General features: G+C 33.9%; 1 long non-coding RNA gene across 2 annotated transcripts in view; it reads left to right on the top strand.

The window, feature by feature from the left end:
* Positions 1-23,842, top strand: part of LOC148758340 (uncharacterized) — a 238,736-nt gene that overhangs the window by 196,740 nt on the left and 18,154 nt on the right. For both annotated transcript variants that reach the window (XR_016021066.1, XR_016021065.1), the window contains one exon: positions 16,129-16,226. This is a non-coding gene — a long non-coding RNA (uncharacterized LOC148758340). The remainder of the gene's footprint in view (positions 1-16,128; positions 16,227-23,842) is intronic.

The raw sequence follows: 23,842 nt of genomic DNA, 5'->3' as shown, positions 1-23,842 counted from the left end.
AGACTTTTTGGTGTTATCTATTTAGACAATTATTTCTTCTACAAATAATGATAGGTTTATATTCTCCTTTCTTATACTTACTTAAAACTTTTATTTTATTTTCTTATTTTATTTAACTGATGGATAGTCTCTATAATGCTCAGTAAAAGAACTGTTAATAAGCATTCTTAAAAAAATTATGATTTTAAAGGGTATGCTCTAAACATTTCACCGTTGAATACATGATATTTTTTTTTAATTGACTGCTCTTTTCACATTAAGGATGTCATTTTATTTTTATATTCAAAAGGTTTTAGATAAATGAATGATTGTCAAATTGTATTGAGTAATTTTCTGCATTTTTTGGCCAAGTAATACAAAATTTCTCCTTTAGTTAGATGAATTACATTATTAGATTTTTCTAATGATGCAACATTTTTTATTTCTGGATTAAATTCAATTCAATAATTTAAACTTCATTTTTGAGTCATTAAAATATTCATATTGCAGATTGCTAATATTTTATTTAGTGTTTTTTGCATCTAATTTCATAATTATATAATTTTTTCATATTGTTCTCAATGTTTTTAATATTAAAGTTATATTAAGCTCATAAAATTAATTAGAGTGTATTGTTTGCTTGCTTTTGGAACACTTTGTATGAGATTTAACTATTGGTGCCTTGGATATTTTATAGATTCTGTCCACAAAATTATTAGAATTTAATATTTACTTTATGGGTAGATTTTAAATATTCAATTTCTCTACTAATTATAGGAAATTTTAAATATAGTATGTCTTCATGAGTCAGTTTTGATTTTTTTGCAATTTTTCTCTTTTAGCTAAATCTTTGTTCCTTTTAAACAATGGTATACAATTTATATTTATATCATCTGCTACTGATATGTATCTTTGAACCAAATGTCTCTACTTCCCTCCTCCCACCTCTTTTTTTTCCACTTTTCTTGACCAATTTTTATAGGTTATTGTAAACTTTACCAGTCATTTCAAATAATCTTTTGCTTGTGACTTCTCAATTATATCTTTATTTTTCATTTATTAATTTCTGCTCTTTATATTTTTTCCACCCACTTTCTTCAGATTTATGAGTAAAAATGCTAGGCGTGTGATTATATTCTCTGGCATAGAATATAATCAGTTTTTTATTAATGACCCATGTGGACTTAAATAAATTAATCTGTGTGTTTTGATTTTGAAGTACAATTTTCAAAACAGCAATTATCTCATCAAGGTTTTTCATTGTGGTCTTAAAATATTCTATATTCTTACTGAATGTGTGACTGCATGATCTGTCAGCTACAGAGTCTTGTCAAGGTCTCCCAGCATGTGAAAGAACAAGATAGGGAGCCCAAAGATTATTTTAACTTTCAAACATTCAGTCTCTTTGAATTCAGTCTGTGACTTCTGGAAGTAAAACTCTCTCAAAAAATTGTATTTGACACTTTTTCTATTTGATTGCAGTTAGCTCTGTGTGCCAATGGCTACATACACAGTTTTTTTTCAAAGTGTGTTTCCTTTTCAGACTTGATTACAGGAGCATTGAATATACTAGCATTCATGGAAGAGTTCTCTTTTTAATCTCTTGTTCCTAAGCCATATTTTGCAACTGAAAGAATTTAATAGAGACCAATATAATCCTTTCATAGATTTTAATGAAGTGTTTGACAAGCTTATCATTGGTAATCTTTTTATAGGGCTGTGTCTTAATCAACCTTTGTGCTGAAAACAGTTTTCAGTTTGGAAATGAGAAATAGTTACATTATTGTTCCAGAATTTCTGCATTGCCTTTTTTCCTTTCATCTATATTTTCAAATCAACCCATTCTTTTTGTATTAATCTCTTTCTCTTGTTATCTGGTCAAATGCAGACAACAGCAACCAAAGCATGCCTGTGTCATGCTGTTTCTCAATTCTTTCCCTAAAGCCAAAGTTAAAATGATCTGTTTTCTATCTCCATTATTCCAGGAGGCACTTTAACAAATGTTTTTCCCTCAGCTCCAATAACTATTTTTTCACCTCTTGCCACCTAGCCCTGAACATTTGTTATAATAGCATCTGTATTAGTTAACTTCAGGTGGCATAACAAAATACCACAGACACTGTGGCTTAAGCAACAGAAATAGATGTTCTCACAGCTCTGGAGTCTGGAAGTCCATGACTGAGGTTCTGACAAACTCTGTTTATTGTGAGGCCTCTCTTCCTGGAATTATATGGCTATCTTCTGAAAGTTTTCTTGCATGGCCTTTCCTCAGTACACATAAGGAAAGAGAGAGAGAGAAAGAAAGCTCTGTAGTGTCTTCTACTCCTTTTATAAGGTTATAAGGACATCAATGCCATCGGATTAGGGACTCACCCTTATGACTTCATTTAACCCTATTTACCTCCCCAAAGCCTCGTATCCAAACAACATCACCTTAGAGGTTAGGGCTTCAACATACAAAGGGGGTCGGGTGTCAGGGGAGAGGTGCACATTTCAGTACATAATATTGTCCCACTTTTAAATGTCAAGTTTTATATCAGTGATATCTATAGTTTATGTAATAATAACAATCCCCAAATCTCAGTTGCGACAACAAAGCCTTATTTCTCATTCATGGTATTTGCTGACTACCACAGAACTGTGGCCCTGCTATAAGGATCTGTTCTATGTATCATTTTTATATTAGAGTCCAGCCTAAAAGAGTAAATTTTATGCCAGAGGGGAAAGGCAATGGTAGTATAACATCGTTGATCTTAACTTTGGCTCAGATACCATGTACTGTCACATCCATTTATATTCAATGGGGCTAAGTGAGGTAAGTTAATTAGCATGATATCAGGTCTGTGAGAAATATACATATAACCTTAGTATATCCTTATATTGACTGATTTTTTGTTGTTGTTGTTGTATTTTAGGTAGAGTTTAGTTCACTTACATTGATTATGATGCTTGTATATTTGGATTAATTTTGGGCATTCTAGTATCTGCTATTTGTCCTAATATATTTTAATAGCATATTTTTAAAATGTTTTTAAGCTGAATATTTTCCCAATTCTATTTCTTTCATTGTATTTTTTTCTAATAGTGCATTTTTATTCTATCAGTACCTTTACTGAAAATGTTAACATGAATATTTATATCTATTTATTAATAAATATTATACCTATTGTGATATAATCTAACAACCTTAGAATGCATTGATTCTGCTTACTTCCCTCCCAAATATAATGATTTTTTTTGTACAGGATTTTAGTTTGATCTTGATTTTCTTATTATAAAAATATTACTAAATATTGTTGTTCTTGTGTAAAACAGTCAAAGTTTATTTAGATTTACTATCAAGCTTGTAATTATTTTGTTAACATTTATTTTGCATCTCAGAACATTCTTTGGGTTCATTTTCCAGCTCCCTGAAATACAACTTTTAGAAGCTCTTTAGTTGATCTGTTGGCAGTATATCCTTTCAATTTCATCGTTCTGAATAATCTTGATTTTTTTGACATCATTCAAGAAAAATTATTTTATATTGTTTGTCTTATACCTTTGTTGCTTTCAGTTTTATATCTCACATATCAGCGAAGTCATGATTTTTTGACTTTTTCTGTCTGAATTATTTCACTAAGCATAATAATCTCAAGATCCATTCATATTGTCACAAGTGGCACTATTTTATCTTTTCTTATAGGAGAGTAGTATTCCATTGTGTATATATACCACATTTTCTTTATCCAATCATCTATCAAAGGTATTACAGAATTGTACACTTGAAACCTATGTAATTTTACTAAGCGTTGTCACCCCAATAAATTTTAATTAAAAAATATATTTTACAGACTCTAGAATTCTTCAATGACAGTTATCTTTCTCTTAGTTTTTGATATTCTGAAATGTACAGTTGTTGCTAAAATGCTTCTTAGTCAATTTTCCATTCCTCTTAGAAAAGCTACCTTAACTTCATATTTCTTTCAAGATTTTTGTCACTGGATTCTAGAAGTTTCATTATAATATATCTAAGTGTGGGTTTCTTTTTAAAATTATGTATGGGTTTTATAGGTTTTCATCAATTCCTGATTTGATACCATTCACCAATTCTGGAAAATTTTCAGCCATAGTTTCTTCCAGTATGGCTTACCTCCATTCTCTCAATAATCTCTTTCAAAACCCTGTTTAGACATACAAGTATGTAATACCTTTTAAATCTATTCTCTATTTATATAACCTTCCCCTCCATATTAACTATTTGTTTACCTTTCTTACTACTTTATGAGCATTTCTTTATGTGTGTCTTTCAGATCACTATTTAAGTCTTCGGCTGTTTCTAACATGCTACATGGCTATCCTTTTGCTTTTAAATCCATTTGTTAAAGTTCTCATTATTGGCAGGTTTCATTGGTTATTTTTCTAATCCCCCCAGCCAATGTGATATTAAACTGATAGTTTCCGAATTCAATTCTTTGTTTGAAATGTATTAAAAAAATGAGACAATAACTTCAATTATTCAATATTTTTCCTAGGGTAGAAAGATAGCCAAAATAATAAAATAGTCAAGGAAATAACAAGTAAAGCCCTCCAGAACTGAAATTAATTAGTTAAATTAAAGGTGAATTAAAAGTTTCAGAGATATATTTTTCAATTTTAATCATATTTAATTCTTTATAATAAAAACAGCACTTGTAACAACATCTAGTTCAAATCAGTTATTCTCTGTATCTTGAGAAGAGACTATTTTCACAAGCTCTACCTGTGAAGGTTAAGCAGAAAACAGAGCACATATAAGAGGAGTTTTTAATTTTCTGTCCCCAATACTTTGCTTGGTTTGTACATAATGACTATTTAAACAATTGTATAGAGATTGCTGACAAATCTACACATAAAAATATTTTCCAAAATTGAGTTACTTTGAAAGCCAAATTGACTGTTTCGCTCACCTATGGTACTACAATAATAGGGTCATTTGTCAAATGGGTTAAGATTCTAAGTTAGACTGCCAGCGATTATTCTTAGTGTTGATTTTTCAGTTAGAAGTATGACGAAATACAAAATAAAAAATGTAAATTGGTCTATATGAGATAACAAGACTTTCATATTTTTAAAAACATATTCCATAGGAGAAGGCAAAATGAGTGTGTAAGAAATTACTATTTATTGAATACATAATGTGTCCTTACACTGTGCTATTATTCTACAGATATCATCTCATTTAATATTTACAACTTTTTAAAATATCAACAGTCATTTAATATTGAAATTGTTTCTGAGGATGTTGTCATATCCATTCCACAGATGGATATATTGAGTCATTTATGTACCCTTGTAGAGATTTTAAGCAGTTAGAAATTTTAAGGTTAGAGATACAGCTTTGATGATAATTGTTCAGTTATTATTTATTTGTTTTATTTTTATATAGACATGATACTTAAATCCTTAGAAGTGGATGAGATCTTTTTAGAGAAAAAGTATATGCAGAATAGACATCTGAATTGGATTAAATTTATGAAACTTTCTCTTCCCTTGTCTCTTTTACCAGATTCCCTTATCTCTATGTCCTAGGCCACTGGCTTCAGTGGAGAGTTCTTGGCCACAACCATCATTGTCTCTTTTCCTAATATCATTTGAAGTTTTAGCCTCCTCCAGAGTGAGGGTTGGCCTATGATATAGTCTTTCCTCGACCATCATGGAGGGAACTGGAACAGGTCCAGTGTCAGGCTCTACTGGCCTTGTGAAAGTTTCCTCCACTGCTTCTGGACTCAAGTGAATCACAGCACAACTGAGATGCAGAGTCTGGCTTACCCAGCGTCTCTTAGGGAGAGCACAGCAGCATAAGCTGGAAATGTGGACAATTTAATATCCCATTGGAAAAAAATTTTTACAAATAAAGATAATAAACAGGAAAGTGTTCCTGTATGTCTATTCCTCTTTGCTGATGGAAGTAAAGGTCCTATAAGGTCTGCACAGAGACATTTAATATGGCTGAGTAACCCCCTGTGTTGACATGTGAGGCTGTGGTTAGCTTGGTAAAACATTCCCTAGTTTTGCTTTCCTGCATACTCTACCTCACTTATTTATGGGGTTTTTTCCCTACTTTTTTGGCTCTAGAATTGTGCCCACCAATTCTTTCATTGGGATGAAAGCTTTGTTTCAGGCACTGTGTCTAGGTAAACAAGGAAAAGTTAACATCAAAAGTCATGTACCATAACTAAAAAAAGACTTGGAGGAGGGAATGCACAGTGGAAGGTGGATATCAAATATATGAAATGTGGCAGAAAGTCTTATAGTGATGGGTGGCAGCAAGACATTCAATAGGTTTGTTAGGAATTCTTTAGTGACATTTGAGAGGGCTGTTTTTGTGTGCTAGATATCAAAGAAAGAAGTGATTCAATATTAAAGAATCTAATATTGCTTATGTTTTAAAATAATCCTATCTTATATTATTCAAGAAATTCAGCTGTATTCTTATATTCTATTGCTTTTTCTTAAGCAGTAGAAAATTTTATATATGTAGTCATATATATATGTATATATGTACATCATGAACATAAGACTTACCCAATTTGAAAATAATTTATTGTATTTATATTTCTGTTTCATCTCCAATGTAACTTTTATTTTGTTGCAACACCCACACCTACACAAAAATAAAGAGCATTTGTCAATTTTAGTCAACCAACATATGCTTATAATATCAATAAACATTCATGTGTATATGTAACTAGTTCATCTACAAATTAATGTTCATCTCATCAAAAGTAGAAAACCAGGGTTAAACCACACATTTAGTTAAACAGCAACATATTTCTTGATTTCCCCCAAAATAAAGAAGCTTATTCATTATTCAAGTTTTATCAATATACTCAACATTAAATTAAATCATTTTAAATTGTTGAAAACAATGTCATTGATGCCTAATATGAAGCAGGTATATGCTCCCTTGATACACGTTAGGATAGAACTAGTGAGAGTAATAGCCAGTGCACGTGTCCTTGAGAGACTGACATGTGACGTATAGTCTTTTCCACATGGCTTTGCAGCTGCAGCTGTTATTTGCAGAGCCTGGCACTATTTATGCCTCTGCCTCGTGTTCTCCTCAGAGCCCTTGTTCTCAAACAGTCATGCATCACTGAATGCCAAATGCCAGGTTAAGCTGTGTGCTGCTGCTCTTTTTCCTAGCCATTGCCATCTCTCCGCCCTGCCCTTAGAGTTGTTCTTCAGTGTGCCTGTGAACAAATTCTCTCTCTAACTACTTTTCTGTCATAACACACGTCATCATGCAGCATTTACCAGGTTATCTTTCTGTCATCTGTCCCCTAAACACGTCCTGCTTCCATCCATGGGTTAACTGCCCTTTATTTAATATTAAATGTGGAGTCATTGACCTTTTCCTTTATATAGTACTTTATACGACACAAAGTGCTTTATATATATTCTTATCATTATTTTTATTTTGATTCTCACAGATCTGTAATGTTAACAGGGAATAATACCTTTTTTAACACTTACTGAGTCGGCAGTCAAGCGCTGTGATAGATAATTTATATGTTTTATGATATTACATTGAATTTAGTTTTCTCAATATATCATCCCCTACTTAACTACTAAGGAGCCAAAAGAATAATAAGACTGACCTAAGTTCACACAGTCCAGAACTGGAAACCATATATTTGGTCACCAACTTCAGGGCTTTTCCACTACTTCATACTACCTTCTATGTCCTATAGGTAATTTGCTTAAATAAGGCAGTTATAAAACTTAAACCACTGAATTGCATAACAATATACATGCTTTTTCTGTAGTACCTATCACAATAGAGAATTGGGAGTAAACCTATGACCTTGTTTGAAATTTATATTATAGCACAGTTATCTTTTCTCTGTAGCACTTAGAATGTGCACAATAAATATTTGATGAGCGGATGAAAGGGTGACTATGACACACAGAACAACACTTAATAACAATCTACATACTTTATTTAGAAAGGGAAATTAAAGGCATGGTGATAATACAATTAAAAAATATGTACTGGTCTTAATATGAGTCAAATCAGGACAGAAAAAACAAGTAATTTGAAAAGTGAAAGAATTTTTTTATATAAAGAATTCTTGACTATAGCAGGGGACTGGAGCAATGAGAGATTGGCAAGTAGGAAGGAAAGAGAAGTCTGAAGAACATGGAAAGATCATATTACAAGGAGCAGACATTATCCCTAAAAAGAGGCTCCTCCTCACCCTGCCTCAGGGCTGAGATCATGACCTTGCTGTAGAGGGCAGTCACGGCTCACTAGAGACATAAAATTCTCTGTATCACCACGATGACAGGATTTGCTGGAAATCAGCCCTCTCTGGTACTGCAAAAGTGTTTCCAGGGAGACATCTCACTAGAGGCACTCAACAACAAGTGCTGCTGCTTCTTCTTCTTCTTCTTCTTCTTCTTCTTCTTCTTCTTCTTCTTCTTCTTCTTCTTCTTCTTCTTCTTCTTCTTCTTCTCCCTCTCCCTCTCCCTCTCCCTCTCCCTCTCCCTCTCCCTCTCCCTCTCCCTCTCCCTCTCCCTCTCCCTCTCCCTCTCCCTCTCCCTCTCCCTCTCCCTCTCCCTCTCCCTCTCCCTCTCCCTCTCCCTCTCCCTCTCCCTCTCCCTCTCCTTCTCCTTTTTTAATTAAAGTTTATTGGGGTGACAATTGTTAGTAAAGTTACATAGATTTCAGGTGTACAATTCTGTAATACATCATCTATATATCACATTGTGTGTTCACCACCCAGAGTCAGTTCTCTTTCCATCACCATATTATTTGATCCCTTTTACACTTTCGCAAGGGCTTTAGGGAAAATTCTGGAATCTGAGTTATTGCTGGCTGCTATGACTGCAGGAACTAGGCACCAGAGATGCTGCAGGAGCCTGAGGCTGGGGAATGCCCTAACACTGTAAAACTAAAAATCTGTAGTGTCTTCCTCATGAGCACACCCAGCCAGAGAAGAAACCCTTTCCTCCTTCAGTGTCTCTCCGTTGCCCTCTACTGACAAAGCTAAACACTGTGTAGAGCAACGGGGGGGGGGGGGGGGGGGGGGGGGGGGGGGACTTTAAAAGGGCCCAAATCCATTTTCACAGAGCAGGCAAAAAGGATGAATTTGGAGTTGAGAGGAAATAAATTTATAATTAGTACAGTCTTCCTGATATCATTTTAAAATATCATCACATTTTGTTGCCATGATAGTACAATGAAATGATGTTTTTATTGTTCTTACAATTAAAAAAAGAAAGCATGGTGAGAAAGAGTTCCACTTTATGTTAGTCCTGATACAGCTTTTTCAATAAAATGATAAAAAGGAGAGCTTATGTGATTTGGTTTCAGGGAAATTGAGGTTCCTTCTTAACTACCATCTATAGAATTTTGACTTTGGATCAATTAGCCTCACTGAACAATAAATCATTTATATAATAGTCATTTCTTCTTAGTTCGTAGGGAGATTTAAATTTTAAAAATCTTTGTAAAGGCCATCCTAATCCCTGGCACATTATAGTTCCTTGCCTAAATGGTTCATAATGATATTTGTATTGTGTTTACAAGTGCAAGGCGAGAGACTTAGCATTCTGCTGAGTTTCTCAAGGACTTTTTAAATCGACTTGTACTATTTGTTATTCAGAGAACTCAACATATATTTTATACCAAATTTGTCTTCTGGCCCAAAATAGATGAGTTTAGATTGGATTAATTTAGACTTCTTTTATTCCCTCATTAATGAAAGAGTTAGAGATATTTTGGGATGGTGGATACATCAGGTCAGCCAAACCTGTTAGGCAACTGGCAGGGTTTAACATATTAATCAGGCCACATGCTCAGTGACTACACCTCTGAGATTGATATGTTGTTCCTTGCACCTTTCTTGTAATTGACGTAAAACATGTCTGTGATACTGCTTTGTTCCTTAAAGTCATATCACAACCATATCAACATTTGTTGACTTTAGCTACTTGGGAACTCTTCCAGAAGGGAGTAAATTAAAATGTTTGCAGCTAATGGAAAAGGATGTGCTATAATCTACATACGGGTTGAGTCAGATAAACCTGATTGGGATAAATGGATATGGAATTGAACATGTGACTTCAGAAAATGTTTTTACATTCTGTGAGCTTTGTCATCTGTAAAAGAATAATAATGATATTTCATGGTGTAATTTTGATACAGACATGAAATAACTTATGTGAGGAATTTGCAGATTGACAGTCAGATGGTGATAGCTCAATAAATGGAATTTATATGTGTTCTTTCTCAACCTTGTTTTTAAGTGCTTAAAATCTGTCTCTCTCTCTCTCTCCCCCCCACCTTCTGCCTTTTCCTTCCCCCTCTCAATTTTCCTCTCCCTCTCTATTGCATGTATGTTTGTGTGTGTCTGTCTCTCTGTGTATGTCTTTCTCTTTCTCTCTGTGTTTTCTGTCTCTGCATATATATGTGTATATAATCAATATATAAAAATATATGTATAACTATATAATGACAAATATACAATTATATATATGTGTATATATATATATATATATATATATATATATACACACATGCATACACGGGGTGCCAAAAAAATGTATACACATGACTTGTGATCGTCTTTTGTTATCGGTATATGACATTAAGTATTATAATTTTAATACAGATTTTCCTTTCTTAAAATGTGTATACATTTTTTTTGGCACTGTACACACACACACACACACACACACACACACACACACACACACACAGTTGGCTCTCGAACAACATGAGGTTGACCTGCTTGGGTATACTTCTACATAGATTTCTTTCTATAAACACTATAAACGCATTTTCTCTTCCTTTTTATTTTCTTAATAACATTTTCTTTTCTCTAGCATACTTCATTATAAGAATATAGTATATAATACATATAACATAAAATATGGGTTCATTTGACTGTTTTGTCATTGGTAAGGTTTTTGGTCAATGGTAGACTGTTGGTAGCTAAGTTTTGGAGGAGTCAGGAGGTATACGTGGATTTTTGACTGCTCAGCTGGAAGGAATTGGCTCCCCTACCCCTGTGTTGTGTGTGTGTGTGTATATATATATATATATATATATATATATATATATATATATATATATATATATAATTTCATATAAACTGATCCCTGCCTATCTGTTTTTACCTCATTTCATTCGACACTCTTAGATTTCATTTTCTTTAGTTACCACACTGACCGTCTGCTTATTCACATATAAAGTTCATACACCCCTCCAGGCCTTTGCTCTTCTTGTTTCATCTTCCTGAAATGCTTGCACACCAGGTAATTCCATGCCTACCCCCTTTCTAATTATTCAGATCTAAATTCAAAGATTGACTCTTCAAAAATGTTTCCCCTGACAGTTCTACCTTACCTAGCTCTCCTTTATATGCCAATCACCCTGTATTCAATCACTTTTATTTTCTTTATAGCAGTTACCACTCTCAGAAATTATTTCATTCACATATTTGTTCACTGTTAAAAATGTCTGGTCTTCCACTAACATGTAAATTCTCATCGTTGTATTCACAAAGTCTAGAAGAATATGTGTCATAAAATAGATGATTGTTAAAAAAATATCTCAAATGAATGGAGGATTGAGACATTCTTGAAATCTTGCAGAATTTTAACTAGCCCTTCTTAAAGAAAAAGTCAATTTGGACAGCAATTAAAGAATTTGTGGAGGGTTATGTATTTATGGGAATGATGAGACTCATTTACCCACTGAAAGTTCTCAGTTTAAATAGCTAAAGATGCAAAACATCATCAAAGGTGAAGTAGCCACTTGTCTATTAGTTGTCTATTGCTGGCTTGCAAGCCTTCCCAAGATTTTGTGATTTTGAACAGCCAAAAGGTATTATTTCTCACAAGTCTGTGTTGGCTGAGCTCTAATACATGATCTCATGGTGCACATTACATATGAATATAAATAAAGTTTTCATCTTTTAAGGAGACTAACCAGGTTTTTTCCATATGGCAGCTCACAGTGTTTTGGTAGAGCAAGTCTTATGTCACATTCGCTGACAATCTCATTGCATACAACTCACGTGATCAACCAAGCACAGTATCCACAAAGATATGGATATCAGGAAATGTGACTATATAGGCAGAAGAAAATGCAATTTGCATTTCACTGCAGTTTGTCTTGGCATCACATATTCTACCATAGAGTAGGGCTGCTGTTGCAAGGTAGGGTCTCTGAGAGTGTCTGAAATGTTAAATTCTTGCTAAGCCACTGCCTTTTTATTTTCCAGGTTATGTCACCATTCCACAAAAAAATTCCACTATATAATCTATGTGCTTCCATTGAAAGGAATTATTTAATTATTTAGCTCTGTCAGTTTATGAAGAGAAACATATCATTAGTGAAACTGTATCTTTGGGAAGTCAAGAATGAAGGAGTAGCAACAAGAGCAGATTCAGTAATCTAGTGCCTTCAGATAAGAACTCTGTCTCTAGTTTTCCAACACCTGGAAAGCCTATTGCCCAGATTTATTTTTCATACAATTATAGTAAGTATCTGAACTAAACTGGAGATAAAATTTTTATTGTTGCAACTTGGCAGCTTTCTCATGATTAAAATGAATAGTCATCTGCACAATGATAAATGGAATATCAAAGGGCATGAATATATTTTTTTTCAAGTTAAGATTTCCTTTTGGCCAATTCATTAAACAGGTTGAGTGCCTAGTATATGCAGCACCAGGTATCATACGTATAAGCCTCTTGTCTCAGTATCTTTCAGTCTAGCTCCTTGGCCATAAGTGGGAGAGTGAGTAGAGAGATAGGGACAAAGCAGGAAAGGAGGACACCCAGCTCTTTCTGTGAACTGTGCCAGGAAGAGGGAGTTCTTGAAAGTGGTAGTTAAACAATGTCATGAATCGGTATTATTACTTCCTGTTGGAAACTTTCATGACTTTCTATTTATTGAAACTGGATCCCTGGAAACTTAACAGTTCTCTCCATTTTTTTCCAAATGCAATGATCTTTCAATTTTTATCCTCTGACTTGTTTGCTGTATTTGACTGTTAATCTTACTTTCCATCTTTAAAATAAGGTTTTATTTCTTTATTTCATTTTTTTTCTGTGAGAGTATGTACTCCTGTTTTCTCTTCCTTTCTGACCAATACTCTTGATTTCTCTTGCTCCTTGTATCACCCAACTAAGTGTACCCAAGGTCAGTCTTTATTTTTTTCTCCTTTATCTTCACTCTTATTCCCTTGATATATCCTGGCTTATTATTGGTAATTATTGGCATCCTACAACATGTAATCACAGTTCTTGTAATCTCACTTGGATCAAGCACTATAATACCCTGGATTGGTGGACACTAGGGCAATTTCTTGAACACTTGGTTCTTTGGAAGAAATACTCTTAGGAGAAACACTCTTAAGAATAATCCACTTAGGAGATATTTAAGGGGGTTACGCGTTTAAGATCAACTCCCACTTAGCCAACAGTTCCTGTAGCCGTAATCTCTCCATACTCCTAATATTCTTACCTGCCCAAGTAGCTTCTACTGGGCTCCAAATACTTACTACAGAATAATACTCAGTACATGTTGGATGAATTAATGAGCTTCATTTTTCTCCAAGTTGCTGTCCCACTCAAGAGGTGACAATGACACCCTAGTACTTACTGATACTTTTATGACTTTAACATTACTCTGGCATGTAGTCTCAAAATGCTCACTTTTCTTATCCATCTCAATATTGTCCCTCTACTAGACTGTCTGGTCTCCTTTTCTGAATTTGATAGATCATATTTTCATTCTATAGTAATGGTTTTTCGCATATAGTTTGTGCTACCTCCACTAGCCTCTTTTTTTCATGCTACTTATTATAGAATGAAAACAATTGCTAACCTTTATTGAGTGTTTACCCTTTGTCAGTCACTATGCAGAGAACCTTAATGTCTCAGCACCTTTAATCCTTGAAACAACTTTATGTGGCATTTTGTCTTTTTCTGCTTTACTGACCAGGAAATTAAGACAAAAGAGGATTGATAACCAGTCCAAGGTTACCCAGGATGTATAGCAGGGCCAGCGTGACCTTAGGCAGGAGTATTTGGAATCCTGTGCTAATCCTCACTGTGTTACTAGCCTTCAAAGATCGATCCAAAGCTCACCTGCCCTTTGAACTTTAGTCCGCATGACTATGGACTCTTTTTCATTTGTTTCCCAGTGTCAGGGGCTCTGTATATCTCATAACCTAGAGATAATCACCTACTCCCTGGGCTGTTAATACAATTCCACCAGAGTAAGTCTTGATTCCTACAATATATATTGTGAGCAAAATTATGTCTGGAAGAATCACCTTAAATTTCGGTGAAGGTTAACGAGGAGAGAGAGAGAGAATCCCTGTTGTGTTTGACAATAATGTACCTATCCACTGACAGCACTATTGGTCAAGGTTAGTAAGGCCAAAAAGTTAATATAAGGGGAGGAAGAGTCTTTCTGTCACTAGGTCCCAATTTAGATGATTCTTCTCATAGAGTCTCCATTGTTAGTGTGACATAGCATTGTAGCATTCAGTATTGTGCTCTGCTGTCAGGGCTCAAGTGAACTATAACATTAAAATGTTGTGTAAATTCTGTCTTTCCTTTCCCTCCCTCTTTCTATCACCTGGTTGACTGATGTTGAGATTTATGAAATCTGTTTTCATGTGCTTTTCCCATACAGGCTTCCTTGAGCTGGCCTCTTGTTTGCTTTCGGCTGCTGTTCTGGGACTGATACCCAGTTTCCCCACCTTTCAGCCGGGGCCCTTCATTGCTAGATGCTCACTTTGAGCACAGCTCTGACATTTCCTCTAACAATGCTCGGAAACTTTGCTGGAAAAGCAAGACACTTAAGTGACAATCAAATCTCCCACAGATTTTCAAATGAATGTAGGCAGGGGATACCGGTTAGCTTTGTAATTATTGTTATTACCTCAGGCATCTGTCTCTTAAACTACACCAGCAGCTCCTGGAGAATAAGAAAACAAAAAAAGTTCCATTTATTTATCTGGACTCTCCATATCTAGTCCACTAGATATTTAATACATGTGTGGTGGTATGAAAAAAAATGTAGACTAAAAACGATTTGGTTTAGGTAGTGAAAGAACAATTATTCCATTAGCTTGACAGAGGATTTTGAAAGAAAAAAAAAAATACCTTTTCCAAACTGTTGGGAAAGTTAAACTTCTTGATCAGATAATCCTTGAGTGTCTTTGTGTTTGACATTTTGGAGCTCCAGAAAGCGTATTTTCTACATTAAATATATAAATATTTTACTGTTAGCCTAGAAGTGTTACTAAAATTTATAAGTAAAGAATATTACAAATTATACCATTAAAACAATTCACAAAATACTCATTTAAACCTATATGAGGTAAACAAAACCAGTTTTTAGCTTACGAATGATTTTCATGTCCCTAAACTTTTCCCAAGACAAGAGGTAAAGAATATTTTTGAAGAGCATGGTTTTTTTAGAATGAGAAATTGGCTTAAATACTGCCTCCTTCCCTTAGAAACTGTAAATTTGACTGAGTTAAAGAAACTTCCTGTGCCCCCATTTCTGCATAAGGAATAACATCCATCTGACAGGCTGTCGTAAAGATCAAGTCAGATAATGTATGTAAAATATTTAGTACAATCACTGGCAAATAATAAGGACCCATTAATTGCTAGTTATTATTAGAATTAATATTTTCTCTTAGAAAATTCAAAATAAACTAGTTTTTTCTTAAGTCCCGACACTGGAGGTTGACTTTGGATCCTGACACCCTTTATTTGAGTTATTTTTCTTTTTAGTCCTGTTGTATAAGAAGTATTCAGTCTATTAGCTCACTCTTTCTCATAGCTAGGGCCTGTTCAGCATGCTTTTCCAGGAAAGAAATGGTATTTAGTTTTAATTTGTCTCTATACACAGAATAGTAGGTTGAATGTGTCGTTCAAACCAAAATGACTTTTTGGTTTTTTTTAGTGTATGATTGTGTGTGTGTGTGTGCATGTGTGTTCTGTTGTTATTGTTATTGTTTAATTTCAGCTGAATAGATACTCTTCTTCTAAAAATATTCTATTATAATGGCAGATTTGATTTTGTGGTAACTTTGGGACCATTTTATGATTTTTCTTTTCATTGTACCTTTTACTTTCCCTTTCTAGGAATATTATCAAAACAAACAAACAAACAACAACCAAGAAAACTCCTTTGAAGCAAACAAACACTTTTACACAGCCCCAGTGGTCTACTCTTCCATCAAGTAAGTTGTCTAGGAACTTCTGCAGGTATTCATCATGATTTATCTGAGGTGACAACACAGACAGGCAACTAACTCACTGAATTATCTAATAATTCTGTGTCATAGAGTAATTATGTTCATTAATATCCTACTTTGTCATCATTTTTGGAGATGAGTTAATACTTCCCTGATAAGTCACATGCCCATTACATTGATATAAATTAATTCTGTGTTTATTCAGCAAATATTTATCAATCCGTTCTCAGGCTTGTCCCAGGAAGATCTTTCTGCCACATCACCTGTTACATTTATTTTATTAGAAGTGTTTTTTTCAATAACAATTTTTTTCCAACTTCTCATTCCTTCTGAAGAAAAGGAAAGCCTCCTACAGAATCTAACAACATTTTCACTCAACTTGATGTTACCCTAGAAAGTGTTCCCTAACAGCCACCCACATATTTTTTCAAGATACAGGTTGGGTTTTCCACCTGGCAGTTATAGCCTCCTGACACTTCATCATACATTCTTCTTATGTATCTGTCTCCTTCACCAGACTTTCAAGTTGTTGAGAAAAGTTTCTGTGTCCTTATGATCGTTGTATTCCCAGTGCCTAGCACAGGGCCCAGAATGTAGTAAGCTTCCAAAAATGTCTGATAAATTCCACTAGGTGATGCTTTTGTCTTTCTGGAAGTACATTCTGGGCCAGCATTCACCTCAATTGCATCTAACGCCAACAAGAGGTTAAAAATCATGGAACCTGCTTGCATAAAACATATTCATGTCTTTGACTTCCACTCTACCACTGTAAAGTTAATTCCTTGATTTTAAGCTGTGTTTTGTTTTCTCACTTTATACTCCCGAATATGTATGCGTCTGTATGCTTTGGCAACTTGAAGTAAAAGTGACACAAAACTCTTGTCTCTATATACTTGAAAGAAATGGTAGCATTTATTTTATTTTTATTTCCTAAGTCATAGTTGAGCTGTTTAAAGTTTTTACTAGAAATCTCTCCTTTTGCTTATTTTTGGTCTTACCAATGAATCAAGATGAAAAGCACATCTATTTTTCTGTATCATGTCTGAGAGCCTTGTGTACACTTCTCATGTTAATAACTGAATCAACATTTTAAGTTTACCCTCATGTCAATTTTGAGGATATTGTCACACATCTTAAGTAATAAAGACTGAAAATACGGACATTTTTTGAGTAATCTCTATCAGCTTCAAGTTTGCAAATGCTGAACTCCTTGAGGCTGGAAAAAAAGTCATTTCACATAGACATTTTGTCATTTTTGTTAAAAACTCCACCTCCCTTCTTTTAATCCCAGAGGTGCCAAAGAAACAAGCTATACAGGACAAAAAGACTTGTTTACTCTGGTTTTTGGCTGTGACTAACCGTTGCTTTGTTTTATTGTAATCGGATACATTGGCACGAAAATTGAAGTCGATTCCAAGAAGTATGTGTTGGGCTTTTTATTGGCATATCAAACAGGGAATCATTCAGGCCATACATTAGCAAGCAGCCAAGTAATTAATAATAACACACGTGGAAGAAAATGAATGTTTTGGTTGAGAAGGAGAATGAGAAGTCAGACAAAGGCCTGGGCTTCGTGTCCTTGCCCTCAGCAGCAGCAAAAATAATGTTATGAATAGCATTTAACTTGAATTTGCAGCAAACTGCTGCTTTTATCATAAACAATTGCCAGATGGTATACATTATCTTTCTTTTTACCCCTTTCACAAAAGCGGCATTAATTGCAGAGCAGCCCAGGGCTCCACTCAGCTCATCAGTGTGATAACACTTCATGACCCTGATTAGCCGTCAGTCTACTCAATTAAAAAGATCATTTAGACATTCACCCAATCATTTGCCTATCGAGCCACCTGGGCCTCAACCAGGGGCTCCATTTTTAACATTCTCCTGCCCTCTCTCATCTTGCCTAGCTTTTTTACATATCTCCAAAAGACGTAATTGAATTAAATAAAGCGTCTCAGGGGCAGCTGCAACATCTGCTGTTTGTGGTATGTCAAGCCTTCAGCATTAAAAACAGTTACATATGCTCCAAATTAGCAGGTCGCAGAGATGAAACAGTCGATGATAGTGTTTTTGTGCCAGCGTGAGAAGCAGCTCACAGCTGTGTGCAATTTACAATTAAAGGCTTTATCAGAGCTCAATTGTACTAGTGAATCAAGTGGTGAGAGGTCAGTTAGTGAATTAGACCAATTAGAGCTTGTACAGTTAAATTATCTGTCTTATTACCTACTGATAAACAGCCTTGTCATATCTTTACTGGAATGATGAAGCCCAAGTGAGTTTTATGAAGTGATAATACATGTTCACTATAGTGGAACAGTGGTTTGTGAACTCAAAATCTATAGCAACAAAACAGCTTTATGTAACCTTTTAAATCAGTTATTAGAAAAAACGTGGAATTGGTTAAAATGCCACACTTAAGTTGACTATATCTATTTGTAAATTAATTTCCAAGGACAAGGTTTAAAAAGCATTTTACACCAGAATGATATATGGATCCCCAAACTTTATTTTTTTTTAACGTCAGTTTTGTTTGGTTTTTTTTTTAACTGTAGGAATTAACTTCAATGTGAACAGACTAGGGAACAAAACTGTGTCTGACAAATTTAATGAGCAAGCATTTAGAAACAACCCATAAAGAGCAGATAGTTTCATAGATGAAATAATGATTTATCTCTTTTGGGAATACAAATTCATCAATCATCTTTATAATAAAAAATATGCATAGTTCAGAAGTTGCAAATATTTTATATGGACCAGCCACACACATTTTTATGCTTTTATATAGTAAGAGTGGGAATCAATGAATAAAAGATAGCGTTTAAATGTTCTATGGTAAAATCATCAGTGAGTTATTTGTGTTATGACTTTCCATTGAATGCATACTGATTGTTTATCTGCTTACACAGTCTCATAATTAGCAAACAACGAAAGTTTTTGTTAATGCAGTTGTCATTGACTAAGCAGACCAAAAAAGCTAGACCCAGATTCATTCTTGAATCAATGATCAGAAAGTTGTCTGGAGAATGTGTCTCAGTGAGTACATATTTATGTCTATTAGCATACTTTTTCCTAGAAAAACAATTCAAATTCTTAATACTGACAAAAACTCACGAGAGAGATTTTAAATAATATTTGTGAACCAATTCACTCTTTCCTTAACTTTTTAAAATTATTTGATTTTATTACATGTATAGAAACAGTTATGATATTCCTCAAAAATTAATACAATGTTTTGTTCTGTAACAGGTTTATGTTTGGGAACAAACTGCACTAAATCTAATATTAAGGATTATAATGAGCAAGTTCAATAATATACATGGCCCGTAAATATATCCTTCTTTAAGAAAAAGTATTCCAAAGTTATTTATATTTAAGAACCAATATTCTATTTATAAAATATGTTTATAGAGGAGCATGATCAAGTCTCTCTCCTCTGAGAAGACATGTTATCAAAATATCAATCTAAGTAAATCTGTGAATACATTGTAATGCTGATAAAAATCATCAAAGTGTTTTGCTGAAATGTATTTGAATAACTTTAAAATTTATCCGGAGGAATAGATGTGCTAAAAGTATCAAACACATTTGGGAAAGGGGAATTGAGAAGGAACATATCCTAACAGCCACAAGAGTGAAACCAGTATACACTTGAAATAGACATAGAATGAATTTTAAAAGTACAAAATCAGATGGAAGCAAATTTAAAGACTTTATTCTAAGAAAATGTGGTTGTTCAAATTTATAGGACAATATCATTTTTTAGAATGGTATTAGAATGATGATTGACAATTTTTATGACAAAACAAAAACTATGTTATACCAAAAAACTTTTAGGCAGGTAAGGATCTAAATATTTTAAAAAAGAAATAATAAACTCACTAGAAGAAAATATAAAGGACTTAAATAGCTTGGGTTGGATTAGAGGGGCCTTTTCAAGTATGACAATAAGGGTAGACATGTTGTAAGAAAAAAGAATCAGATTTGGCTACATAACACATACTCATGTTTACACACTTAAAAAGGTTTTTAAAAAATAAGTGTAAAAGCAAAGAGAATGGGAAAGCACTCTTAAAAATATACTGTAGGCAATTGTTCAATACCTTTAACATATAGATATGCATTATAAATCATATAAATTTACTATAAATATAAGCTAATAGAAAGAAAAAATAATAATTGGAAATGAACATATGTAAACACAAAAATAAGTGTATAAAATACTTTTACTAATAATCATAGAAATGAAAATTAGGACAAAGATTATATGAAGTTTTATTTAATATAAGGTTCACTGTCTGATTTTATGAAAATTCATGTCCTGAACCAGCAGAGAAAAGCTACCACCACACACACAAAAGAGGCGAATTTGTAGTAAACTGGAAAAGAATGGCTATTTTATTATTTAAAATGATGTAAAGTACATGACATATATTATCTCATCCTCACAATTCTAAAAAAAAAAAAATACTAGTAGTTAGTCTCCATATTTTAGAAAAGAGGTAAATGAGAGTTTAAAATGTTAAATGGTAGATTGCCTACGCTTACACAGCTAGCAAGTAACAAGGCTACTTTCAAATTATTAAGGTACTCTCCAAAACAATACATGCATTTAAACAGTAGTGTTCAGAAGTGATTTTCACACTCAGCACTACAGACTGTCAGATTTCTGTCTTAGAAAATTTTTGTATGTCTCTTCTAAGATGACTGAACTCCTCCAAAAAGGGTATTAGTGTTGTATTGAATAGTTCAAACAACAACAACAACAAAACCAGTGTAATTCTTTATTTGGTTTTCAGGTTGCTATTTCTTTGCGTTCAAATGAAGAAATATGCAAGAACCTTCACCAAATCCTGATAAAGACCTTATATGATTGAGGTCACTGTGTAAGTCACGGGGAGGCTATAGTGCAGTAAGAACAAAGCCTTACCCTCATGGACCCTACAGTTTGGTGCCATATATGAAACATTTTAATGTTTGTGTTTAGCAAGAGCTGTGTGTGCTCCCTAAATAGCACACACACACACACACACACACACACACACACACACACACACACACACAGATTTTTTTCTGTGTATGTGTGTGTATTTTTCTAGGTTGTAAATTGAGATACCTATCAGTTCAATATACAAAGCAAGAATTGACTGTGTTTCAAGAACCCTCCCCTACTGGTATTTCAGGCATGTCATACATGCTCTTTATGGCCAAAGAATAGAGACAAGGGTTTGCAAAATACTATAATGCACCGACCATTAGTTTTTGTCAAGATGTGATTTTAAAATAGCAGCCAGCTACCTAGTTGAAAACATTCAAGCTTCCTTCCAACAACTTTATTGCCCCCCCCCCAAGAACTTTGGGGAATAGGTATTATATTGGAAAGACATGAAGCAATAAAGCACAATATGGAAAACTGCTCAAGAGCAAGCCAGTGTTAATGTGATGATTCTGTTGTGCTCATTGTCCCATTTATTGTAAGTCTGTAAAAGTCATTGTTCTGAACCATTTAATAAAGTGGTTTGAAATTAAATTACCTTTTTTTTAATCATTAATTTTACCTCCAAACTCTTGGCTGGCTTAGAAGAATTCAGTTGCTTCTTCAGAGGTACAAGATCAAGGATTCATATTGCACATAAAAAATTAATTCTTGGTCCATTATTATTTTCAGCCTGGGTTAATAATGTATTAGATGGGCTTATTGCATAGATACAGATGTATAGATGGGCATACTTTGGGTTAGGCTGGTCAGATGTGATTCTGAGATCACTCTTATTCCAAACCAAATTTAATGCTTATTGGTTTAATGTTTTAAGAAATATGACTCAGTTCATAAAAGAGGTTTATTCAAAGTGTACTTATCAAAACATTGTCCTTGTAGAGACTATAATTCTGATATTGATCGAGCCATCTTTCCCTAGCCGACAAATGATTAATTTACTATTAAATCTTATGGTATGAGTAAGCCACAGGATAACTTTTTTGAAACTACTAAGTACAGTTGCGTAAAAAAGACATAAAACTTCATGCACATCTTTCTTATTATCATGTTTATTTTCATAGTACATAAAATAAATATTTCTAAAGATCTAAAATGTTGCACCTGAATAATTATATCCAAGAAAATGTTTAGTATATCTGCCATAGACAACAGTATTGCCATTTTCTCAAGAAAACATAAATCTTTTATTCTAAAAAATAAAGCCATAGATTAAAAATAAAGTACAAGGAAATCTCTGGCTTTCACTTCTAAAAATTTATATTAAATAAATCATTTATAAAAAGGTATTTTACTTTTTCTGAGTTAGTTTATAATTTGATCAATTTGAAACACATGATATTAAAATTATATTTTCAAGTTTAAATACTTCTGATAATTACTCTTTAGGATTTTAAAATGTAAACATTAGTAGAACAAGTATAAACTTTTTGTGAAAATAACTCTCTCCTCCATATCTAGGCTACTCTGTGCTGTGGAGAAAAAGTCATACATCTACAAAGATTAGTCCATCTCTACTCATTATCTCCATGAGCCCTCCACACTAGCACAGCAGCACCATGCTTTCTCTATTTCCTATTAACCTCTCTTTTTCCTTCTGTAGTGTCCATTTCAAATATATTTTCCCCTTCTGAAAAGTTGAAGAACACTAGAACTATACTGATATCCGAATTCCTTCAATAAGTTTTTGCCTCTCCCCTCCAGGAGTTTACCAACAATTTATTTCTTGCCATAGAGCACACTATCTCCTATTCATCCTTCAACTTCAAACTAACTTAATTTAGAAAAAATATTTTCATCACTCATTCATTCAACAGCTAATTCCCCAGCACTTATAACATGCTGCCATAGGTATTGTAGTTTTTGGTTATACAATGGTGGTCAAAGTATACACAGTCTCTACTCTCATTGAGTTTTATCATCTGATAAGGAATTATAGCAGAGTTCCTATTTGCCAGTATGAGTCTTCTAGAAATACTGTCTTATAATACCCATGCTGACTGTGGATTACATTTGTGAAGAACTCAACTTGCTAATAACCAACATAATAGTGATAGGTAGTTATGCCTTTGAATCTTGGTCCGAGCCAGCTGTCTCCTGTTTTACCAACCATGACTGGGTGTTCTTTGTATCCTCTTTGGTCTAAGATTAAGAATATCTACTTCTGTACAACCATGCTATGACAGTTGTCTAGGATATTGTGATCTAAGTGAATGGGTACCAGATTTCTTAAGCGGAGGCTTTTCGATAACTAATTCTCCCATTAATAGCAACTAAGGTGTAATGGCCTTCTACCTGACCTGAGATTTCCAGACAAGGACTCATTGTCCACTAAACTCTGCCTAGAAATTTACATTCCAGCAACATGGAAGCTTTTAATTCCGAGATATCACACATTTGACATCTCAGTGACTCTAATCATGCTATTCTCACTTCCTGGAATACCCTTTTCCTTCTGTGTTGATTTATGCCTCAAGACTAGTGTTTTGTTTGGAAATAATAAGTTTAACTCAAGCCTTGGACATTTTCTCTTGTGCCAACTCTTCTAGGATGTCTTCAGTGACTCCTCCATTACAGATCATTGTCCCTTGGAGGTGTATCCAAAGCC

The sequence above is a fragment of the Rhinolophus sinicus genome, chromosome 4, assembly GCF_057876585.1.
Source record: "Rhinolophus sinicus isolate RSI-liver-muscle chromosome 4, RSI-T2T, whole genome shotgun sequence".
NCBI lineage: Eukaryota > Metazoa > Chordata > Mammalia > Chiroptera > Rhinolophidae > Rhinolophus > Rhinolophus sinicus.
This window is presented reverse-complemented; position numbering and strand designations above follow the sequence as displayed.